Below are 9,261 nucleotides of genomic sequence, written 5' to 3'. Positions count from 1 at the left end.
ACACAACTTAAATAGTAGAGGAACCAGGTGAAAATGATCGGTGATAATCAGCCGCAGAACCAATTAGACAGGGAGCAAGGAGCAAAGGAAAAAACCAAACCATCAGCGCCAAGATCATGTAAAAAATAGACTGTACAAGATTTTTCTTTTCTTACCTGTGACTCCATAAATAGGGCTGGCCATCTGTTCACGACGTCTCTCACCCGTGGAGCTACAACAGCTCCAACGATTTCTTGGCGACAAAGGGCATAGGTTGTATTAATGAGCTTGCCTATGACTAAGTGGTTTTTCTCAGCCTTTTCGATTTCATGTATGATTTCTTTTCTCATTCTTTCCAGAGTGGCTGGGGTTTGGTCCTTCGGTAGGTTGATGATGTAGTTAACCTCAGCTTTTCAAGCTTTCTTTATGTTTTGATGAGGGTGTTCATTGTTGGTGTTATTTCGGCTCCGCCTCCCTGTATTGATGGCAACTTCTACAACCCCAGTTTTGGCAAGACTGTTACGGTAAGACCCAAGCTTGTACCCTATGTGATGTCTCAGCCGTCATTCTGAGACATGGATAAGCTGGAATCAAAGCTTCAGCAGCCATTGCAAATTCTTTTACATTTGGGTATGGCTTAAAACTGTAGATTGTTTCAGCCAATTTTTTAAGGATTTCACTTTTCTGTGACCTCTTTAACTTCAGCAATTTTCCCGATTCTTCATAAACACGATTTCCTTCTGCTAGTACATGTTCCATTTCATAATCAAACCCAGGTGTCATGATCTTGGCGCTGATGGTTTGGTTTTTTCCTTTGCTCCTTGCTTCCCTGTCTAATTGGTTCTGCGGCTAATTATCGCCGATCATTTTCACCTGGTTCCTCTACTATTTAACTTGTGTGTTTGCCTCCCATCAGCGCCAGGTTATTCGTGTGTTTTTGTGAGACGTTCCCTAGCTTTCTGTAATCTGTCTGTTTTCCTGTTTTTTGACCAGTTTTCTGCCCTGAGGATTTCGAGTTTTTGCCTTGCCCCTGTCTGCTCTGTTTGTCTTGTCTGATCCTGGATTCTACCGGCTTCTGAACCTTGAACTGTCTCCTGACTTCGGCCTTGGATTTCCCTTCTGGACTCAGTTGCTGCTCGGCGTCTGCTGCTCGCTCTCTAGGAACTTTGGGGGCGTCGCCTGCCGCAACAGCGGTCAAAGCCCTGCGAACGGACTGGACTTTGAATCAGGTCAGTGACTAGCTCCAAGTCGTATTCAGCTCCTCATCCAGTCACTGACCTGAATTCTTCTATCGCTGCAGATATCCGCACCGCAGCAGACGAGCAGCCCCGCGCACCTGTTTGTAAATAAACGCTTTGAACTTTCCCACTGCCTGTCGCGCCTTGAATTCTGGGTCCTACATTCTGAGATCATTACACCAGCAACAACAAAGTTATCAGGCCAACTCTTCTGGTGCTGTACCGCAGGTACATGAGGGAGTATGTCTGTGTCTGAAGATGCAACAGATGAAGTGTCACCTTCAGGTCTGACAACTCTCAATGTGCCCTTTTTTGGTAACTCCAAGAAGACAGAGATCACCATCGAAGTCCGGATCCTCATAGTGCAGGCTAAAGTCCCCATCCAGTCTTGGCTTGAACCTCTCTTGCATTATTTCTTTCAGCTCCTCCACTGACTTTGGCTGCTCAAGTAGAGTAAGTTTCAGGGCGGTGTCTCGTGCAACATACACACGCAGCACATACTTCTGGGCAGCAGCCATCTTTAGTTCCTAAAAAACAAAAACATATTAATTTTCATTGAGAGTGAAGGGGACACAAACGACGTACATGTCCACACAAACACTGGGACCACCTGAACATGTATGCAAGGTCAGCTGCTGGAGTGGGGCAGTTTATTCATAGACCCACTGGTCTGCACAGCTCAAAGAGAATGCTGCAGTCAGCTGTTTACCTGCTTCAACAAATCTTCAGAGTAATAATATGAAACATTTGGGTGTCAAGAGCAATCTTCCATCTATGTTGTAAGCGCAGAGAGGTGTTTTGTCATTTAGCTCTGATGGGGTGTGAACGGACAGATTCTTTGGGAAAAGTTTGTAAGATCTCAGGTGTTCACTGTAGTGTGATGTGTGCTCTTGGCAAAGAAAGACAACACTACTGTTAACTAGAAGAACCTGTTCAATTCTACAGTAATTAGGCAGTCCTCCCTCTTGTCCCACAGACAAAAACATTCCTACTTATAATCAGTTCCCTCAATGCAGACCTTTGATGTGCTGTAAATAACATTCCCTTCTGTTATTTGTTCAATGTATGTCTTGGCAACATCTGGAAGCATTGATACCAGTACAGAAGAGACATTTGATGTCTGCCGGTGAGGTTTGAAGAATCCTGAGGTGCTGAGATGGTATGCTACCCAATGTTGGGAAAGTTCTCTTTCTACGTGAACTAGTTCAAAGTTCAGTTCACACATTTTAAAATGAAGTAGTTCAGTTCATAGTTCATAATTCAAAATTTTGAACTAAGTTCACAGTTCCAAAAAATGAACTAGTTCATAGTTCTTTTTTTTTTTCATATATTGCTCAATTATACCATAGCCTACTGTAGAACCACAGACAGCAATTATTTTATCAGTTGTAACACTGAAACTGTGCGTCAGATTTAATCTTCATACCCAGTTTTGAATCCTTATCCAACCAGGGTTTACATTAGCACTGAGGGGACAGCATTTCCCCATTGTTGCTTTAATGCTTTGTTGCTGTCCATTCACTTCACACTAGTAGCAGCTGCAGCTTTCACCCCTACAGTATATTCTCAAAAACATCAAGAAAACTGTGCTGCTTGAATGGTCTTTTTTATGAGGAATTATTCAAAGAAAAACAGGAAAGTAGTCTTCAAGGTGCAAATGTTTTTTTTTTATTTTAATTATTTTTTCCATTTGAAATCCCAATTCACTACATACTAAAAAGGAATACTGGAATCCTGGAAAATTATACCGGGCAGGTTTAAGTGCGGATTTTTTTACTGAAAGCCGGCGGGCAAAGTATGCAGAGAAATGTAACATTGTTGCCATCATCCTCACCGACCACCTGGTCATAAACCTGTTTTAAGTGATCATACTGCTGCTTTGTCGCCTCCATGGTCGTCTCCATGCTGCCGTGGCTTCCACGCTGCATTTTGTTTTCATGACGCACGCGGCTGTAGGCTCCGACACTGGTAGCTGGTGTTGCCAGACTGTGTGTTTTTCCTGCTACATATTAAGGCCTGTTTACGGTGTGATTAAGCCGGGTTTTCGCCTGGAGGACTCTATAGAAATTTGGCAACCTATTGAATGAAGTTGAACTGAGAGAGCGTGCCGTTCACAGACACCAGAATGAACGACTTCACAATAACGTTCATCAGGCAGTAATACAGTACGTTCAGTTCACGTTCGCCCAAAAAATGAACGAGTTCATGAACTTTCATTCAATGAACACGTTCAGGCACAACACTGATGCTACCATGTACTGATGCCTGTCTGCAAGTGTTTTTAACACATTTTTAAAGTGTGGTGTGTCATGAGATGCCATGAAAAACTTGTGTTTTCCCTCAAACCTCATTGTCCACAAGTGTACAAGGGGCCCAAAACGCCAAATAAGCTCAGGATAGTGTTCAATGAAGTGATGCTTAGGACGGAGTTTGAAATCTGGAAAGGCTTCTTTCAGTATCTCTCTGTGGTCCTGTATCTTGGACTGTAAATGCTGGATAGATTCCTCTGTGAATTCTGAGCACAGCGATAACTCTACTACCTCTTTCAAGTCCATTAGCACAGTCCATGCTCCATCTTCTTCAGGAAAGGCATTCCCAATAATCAAAGGGAGCAGTCTAAGCAATGTGGCATTTTCATGGCCATTACCACCAATGCTTTTCTTTACAGCGAAGGTCTGTGGTATTTTATGAGGTTTGTTAAGCTTGTCTGTGTGCTGGCATGGAAATGACAGAATTCTCTCGTTCAAATATTCAAGGGTGAAGTATTTGCGACGGATCATCTCTCCGATACACAGGGCGAGCTCTACAGGCACAATGCCCTCAAAGAATCGTGGAGGGCATCAGGTGGAAAGCCAGTGACAGTATGAAAAAGCTCTAGATGCTGGCTCAGGACACAATCTGCCTGAACACCATTCTGACTCTGAATATTCCCATGCATTACAGCATGCACATCACTATTATGGCTGTCTTTTGTCTTTCCTAAGACTAAACTCGCCACTTGCAACTTCATGAGTCTGAAGTTTAGCTTGTGTCGCTGTGCAGAATCTGCTAAAATATTCTGCTCTAAAAGACTTTGAAAAGCCTGCCAAATCATGGGCTGCAAGATTGTCAGACACCTCACACATGATTGTTCCTTGAACTACCTTACCAATAGACCCAATGAATACCCCATCTTGTTCAAGGGTCTCTCAACAAAGGACCAAGGACTATTTCATAGCCAAATGTCTGTATATCAGCCACTTTACATAAAGCTGCAAGCTGAATTACATGTAGGGCTGATCTATATTTACTGGGAAGATCAGCAAGCATCCAGTATACTGCACAGATTTTGTGTATTTTGCGTGATGTGCCAAGTGGATTGGCTATTTCCATATCATCAGTGTACAAAATAAGTGTTATCTTTAACTCATCTGAAAAAAAGAATGAGTTTTCTTTGAAGTACAAACCATCTTGGTGGCTTACATAACAACTGTTTTGTGCCACTTTTGTTTCTTTAATTTTGTCCAAAATATCTGTATGATTGAAGATTTTTTGGATCATCTCAAGAATGGGAACATGCACTGCTGTGTGTCCTGACTGTAGCAGATATTGTAGAGGCTTTATTACAGGGTAATTCTTTTTGATGAAGGTTTTCCTTCTCTTGCTTGAGGATAACTGCTTCCCCTGTGGCACTGACAATAACATTATTCTCCATAACAGAACTGACAACCTTATTTAGAAGTGTTTCACTGACAGTGATGTCTTGACTATGTAAGACTTCTCTAATGTCATGTTTCAGTATTGATTGGGACACGGAAAATATCTGAGTCAAATGTTCGACTATTTCCTGAGATGTCATGTCAGATACATGAAGAATAGACTGCATCTTCAAGAATAATGATGCCAAGTTATGGTTCAACTGGGCTCTTAAAGTGTCTGTGTCACACTGACTGTTTATCTTGTCAAGATCAAATGTGTCCACAGACCCTGCACTGTCACTTTCAGCAGGTTCCCCAAGACTTTCTGCTGCAACTACAACCTGGGCACTATGATTGTCTACCAATACAACACATTCACCAAAATTTGAATCACCACCATGTGTTCTACTTTTGTGTGCATTGAACCCTGAGTAGCTATTTGTTTTGTAATTACAGTTCTTGAATTGGCATGCTACCATCTCATGACTTCGTAAATGACTTCTCAAATGACCAAATTTCCTTAGAAAAGGGCTTTTTGAAGTTACACAAAGGACATGTAAAAAAACCACATGGTCCTTCAGTTGCATCTACTCTACATGAATCATTGTGAGATCTTGACAGATGAGCTTTCATTGCTTCTAATGATGGAAAAGTACAAATGCAACTGTCATAGAGACATGGCAGGGGGGACACTTGAATATTGGCTATGCTGTACAGTATAGTGCCAAAATAATTTCCCCCAGGTGTTTGAAGTTGCAGAACACAACTTGCACGTCCACGCCATTGGGCCAACTTCACCATGTAAGTTCAATCTTTTCAATTAAAGTCTAAACCATGTCAGCCCTGTTTTGCACTTTTAGCTATTCAAAAAATGTATTTGTACAAATTAAAGTTTGTGTAAATTTTGAATGAGGGGGAAAAAGATTATGCCAACCAGTTGATAACACATCAGTAATTTGAATTTGTCTGTTCTGTCAAATTAGCCCACAATTTTCAAAACTAACATATTTGCACCTGCCTGATGGTGAAACGCAGACTCTCTGTAGCACTCTTTGTACCCCGATATCTGTACACAAAGATGATTTATTCATTTTCAAAATTAATTTTTAAATAATACATGATGCTAAATAGTAAAAATAAAATATACTAATTATGCACTGTAATACATTAATTATATAAAAAAATGGAAATGTAAAAAAATGAGCAAGTTAGTTATTAACAAGCAAAACATCTTAATTGTGGGCTTTTAGAATTGCCAATTCGGTTATTGATGTTTTTTGTTTTAAACAAAGTATTAATAAAGAGTCCAAGTGATCAAACTATTTTGTTGTGGACCCCACAGTTGAAAACATTTAAAGAAATAGCAAAAGAATGACTGTGGAAACACAAAAAATAAAACCAAATTCACTGGAACTATTTCAAAATATATCCTACCTGAACTGTTTCGAGATGATCTCACAACCACACACTTGAACCCATGAAGAAATACAAACACAGGCCCGGTCAGCATCATGACACTCACATTGTGTTGTTCAGTATTGTTCGTTTAACACTAGCACAGCTCGACTATCGACTGTGTAACGCGGTAACTTATTGAAAGAAGTATACTAAGAGTACGCTCGCCCATTACCGGCGATGAGAGGAAACAACCAGCAGAAACCGGAAAACAGAGATAACGTTATGCTTCAAACCGATTCAAACTCACGGACTTAACTCCACTCAATATCCCGGGCAAACATGCATTATGGGAAATGTAGTTCATCCAGGAAACCCACTGAAAACGTTATACCGTTGTAAGTGGAAGTAACATAACGTACTTGTCAAATTCAACAACTTCTTAAGTTAAAATTACAAACATTCACTGTGCACATTGTTCAAATAAATTTAAGACTATTTATCGAAATTTTGTTAAAAAAAAATATGTTCTCTTACTTACCAAATCAGGGCTGATGATAAGACGGCGATTAAGAAAAGGAGGGAAATAAGACTAATGAAAAGAACTGAGGTGGTAGTGGTTTGAAGCGGGGTGGGGTGGGGGTAAAATATGCGCATTGCAAACAAATAAGAATAAATTAAACCATCTTCCACATCCTCACAGGCTGGCCAAAACTTCTCCGCATCAAGGCGAATTCAAGATGGCTGACTCATCTTACCTGAGGGAGAGATAAGACCCACCCACCAGAACGTCATGACGTGAGTACCGTCATGACCCTGCTGTATGATTTCTAAAACTTTTGAGCGTTCCACACAAATTAGCTATAAAATATTGAGCCCTATAAGTGGCATAAATCTCAACAGAGCTCAACACTTTATAGTTTGGTCAACTCCACAACGACATTTGACTGTTGTGACCTTATTAGTTATGAGCTAGTATAACTGTTGGGGTTTACAGTGTACTTGGCACCTCTGATGTCCATTTGGAAGGCTTGAGTTTCATCCAAGCTCAGCAGTCAGGCCACATTAACCAGGGCTTTCTTTGTCTCAATGGCTCACACCAGGGGTCCTTAGGAGGCCTTCTCTCCAGTCTGGCTCTGTAAGTTCTGAAACTCAAGAGAAATGTGATGCAAAAGGTCTGTTTTGCAGCAGTCTGGTTCTGAATGGTCACCATAATGACTCGCCTTGAGGGTTCTGGAGATCTGGGTCTTTTGGGCTCGGATCTCCATTTTAGCTGCCTCTTTGACGTGCACCCAGGCAGCCTCGTGGGAAAAAGAGAATGTTCTGTAATTTTTCTCTGTGTTTAGAGAGGGGGCTTGCAAGTCACACCTCTGTGGGAGGTCCTGTGGAGGAGTTGGCTAAAAACAGGGGGGTTGGAGAGATATTATAGCTGGTTATTCACCAAACTTATGTTCTCTTCATGATCATGTCACTGGTTCCCATTGTCCAAAAACAAAGGATCATGGAATATGGCAGATCATGTGTTTAATTAAACTGATTGGACTTGATTAGGAATGGCACACACCTGTCTATTGTTAAAGAAAAATGATTATTTTTAGACTTTATTACAGTTAATCTTATGGCATGTGTAAACACTCTCACTTGAACATATTTCTTAATTTTGAACAAGGCTGTGTTAATGATTTAAAACTACTAATGGGTAAGTATTCAAAGCACAGGAGGCCCCGCCCATTCCACAAGCTGTCTGTGAGAGCTTATCTTGTGTTTTATGACCCTGGAATGCTAGATGCCAGGACAAGCTTTCCGCCTTTTCTTGTTAAAACAAAGAAGCAAATGACCCCAGATGTTTGCAGTAAATAAGGGGAAGCCCTAGCAGTGTCAGAGATGGCGTTTGGTTGGAGGACCGAGGGCCAGCCCCTTTTTGAATGGATTAGATACAAGAGGATAAAGCTTTCTAAATAGAAGAAAAAGATCAGATTTGCCCTTGCAACTCTCCAAAGATGTCTCTGTACTCTTTGCTTTCTTTCCTCCTATGTCAGGTAATGGAATGTATGTCTCTGTTGTTCTCAGTGACGTGCGGTGAGGTTCATAGCTGGTGAGGCACTGACGTCATCAGAATCAGATTTGCAAATAGATGCATAGATTGACAGCAGTTTACAGGTTATGTTTCACTTCTGCATCCTTACACATACAAACTGTAGCTCACAAAACACACATTTCCTTAAAAAACAAAACAAAATAAATGTTATTACTGTCTTACCTTTACTTATAAATGAATAGAAGTCCTCCTTATCTTCCTTCAGTTTTAAAAGTCTCTCTGTCTCAATGGAGATCACTGCCAGGGAAGAAAGCCTTCCTTGATCCGTCCTGTTCCTGCCTTATGTTTTCAGTCTCTTGAGCACCCCCTGCCATGAGGCAAGAGAACTGCCTGCCTCACCTCGAACTTGTTCTCTGCCGTTTATAATCGCTCATTACACGAAACACGTTACACAAACACAGTTGGTGACAAAAAGCTCTGTACATTATATACATAAGCCAAATTATTAGAAATAAGTTCACATATTACATTTGTTTAAACCATTTTATTGACGCCGTACAGCAACATGCTCTCTCCGCTTTGCAGCCAGCGCAGAGCCAGGGGTTGCGCAATCCAAGGTGAGGCAGAGCTCGCTGCTGCCTCACCGGCATCGCTTCCAAGCATTTGAATGGGAAAATAAGAAAATTCAGCGATTTTGAACAAATAAAAATCGAAATTGGTGAAGCTACATGAAAAATGAATATTTTTTAGTACAAACCACCGGATGAATATAACAATTTAAATTACTTTATGATTATATATTTTCTTTCTTTCCATGATGGCTGGTGAGGCACTGCCTCACCTGCCTCCCCTGACCGCACGTCACTGGTTGTTCTGCAGTTTCTGGTGTAGGTTTGTGCATTGTCTTATTTCTAAAGTGTATGCATTGTCTTAT

This window comes from Cyprinodon tularosa, unplaced genomic scaffold (genome assembly GCF_016077235.1).
Source record: "Cyprinodon tularosa strain WSP-4 unplaced genomic scaffold, ASM1607723v1 ctg637, whole genome shotgun sequence".
NCBI classification, from domain to species: Eukaryota; Metazoa; Chordata; class Actinopteri; order Cyprinodontiformes; family Cyprinodontidae; genus Cyprinodon; species Cyprinodon tularosa.
Note: the sequence above shows the minus strand (reverse complement) of the source record.